General features: G+C 59.9%; 1 protein-coding gene across 1 annotated transcript in view; it reads right to left on the bottom strand.

Moving 5' to 3' along the window:
* The window catches only part of VOLCADRAFT_100874 (uncharacterized protein), a gene marked incomplete at both ends in the record, with an annotated part of 5,051 nt that overhangs the window by 3,195 nt on the left and 460 nt on the right, over positions 1 to 1,396 (bottom strand). The gene's annotated exons all lie outside the window — the stretch shown is intronic.

Below are 1,396 nucleotides of genomic sequence, written 5' to 3'. Positions count from 1 at the left end.
CCTGGCAGAGGTTGCAGCGGCTGGGGCAACAGGACGCGGTAGATCCGCGGGATGAACAGGAGTTTCTCGAAGAGGTCGTCTGTTTGCTCCCAGATCCTGAAGACTTCCAACCAGGAAGGATACGTCTACATGTTGCAGTGTGGCGAGTGTTCTTTCAGGCAGCTAACGAAGGCCGGCCCCTCACGGACAAACAGAAACGGTGGCTGGGATACCTGCAGGGCGGAATTCAGCTGGAGTGGGTGCCGTGCGACTACCCAGGGCAAGAACTAGCCCCGGAGCGGGGATGCAAGCTAGCTATAGTGCGGGAAATGCTGCGGGTCGCGGCGCCGGATTGCGACCTAGACTTTATCATGGCGGGTGACCGGCCGCGAGCCGTGCAGTTTCCTAACCATCGCAGCGCGACTCAGCACAGTGAGTTTGTTACAGCCGAATTGAGAAAGGCCCTAGACCGAGGGGTGATACAGAAATGGCCAGCAGACGCGCCCCCCCCCACGGTTATCAATGGCTTGCGGGTAGTGGAAAAAGACGGAAAGCTGCGCCTCTGTATTAACCCGATGTACATTAACTGTTTCTTGAGGTACCGGCCTGTGAAGTATGAACGACTGGCAGATGTCCCTAGCTACCTCTTACCGGAAGATTGGCTGTACACCACGGACCACAAGAGCGGGTACTGGCAGCTATCACTCCACGAACGGGAGCACACATATCTGGCTATGTGGTGGCGGGGGCAGACGCTTTTTTGGCCACACCTGCCGTTCGGCCTGGCGCCGGCCTGCCACTTGTACACAAGCATGAAGCTCGAGGTTTTCCAGCCTTTACGGCAGCTAGGGGTCCGCATGTCTTTCCTGATAGACGACCAGATGGGTGCCGCGGGGTCGAAGGCCGCGGCACAGTACGAGTGTGGGGCGGTGGTACGGCTGCTGGCAGCCCTAGGCTTCACCCTCAGCCTGTCCAAGTGCCAGCTGATCCCAAGAAGGCGAGTCTGTTTCTTGGGGATGGAGGTGGATGCGGAGGCGCAAGCATTCAGAGTACCAGACGACAAGCTAGCTAGATTCCGTACGCTGCTCACACAGCTCGAAGGCAAACGGCTAACAGCGCGGCAGGTGGCGCAGGTGGCCGGCAAAATCATCGCCATGACGCCCGCCGTCAGCGTGGATGGTGTGGCGTGTAGCCCGGGGCGTGGCGTGGGACGAAGAGGTTTGGGACCCGGCGGAGGTGCTACACCAGGCAGGCTTGTTTATGGAGCTGCTGGGCAGGCGCAACGGGACAGCCACCTGGCGGAAAGGACCAGCCCTATGACTGACGACGGAACTAGTCGGGGACGCCTCAGACAGGGCCTTCGCAGCCTTCTTACCTGGAGAAGAACTGGGCGCCAACAGCCGCATGCTTGTGCCCT

Source organism: Volvox carteri (genome assembly GCF_000143455.1).
Source record: "Volvox carteri f. nagariensis unplaced genomic scaffold VOLCAscaffold_187, whole genome shotgun sequence".
Classification (NCBI taxonomy): Eukaryota; Viridiplantae; Chlorophyta; class Chlorophyceae; order Chlamydomonadales; family Volvocaceae; genus Volvox; species Volvox carteri.
This window is presented reverse-complemented; position numbering and strand designations above follow the sequence as displayed.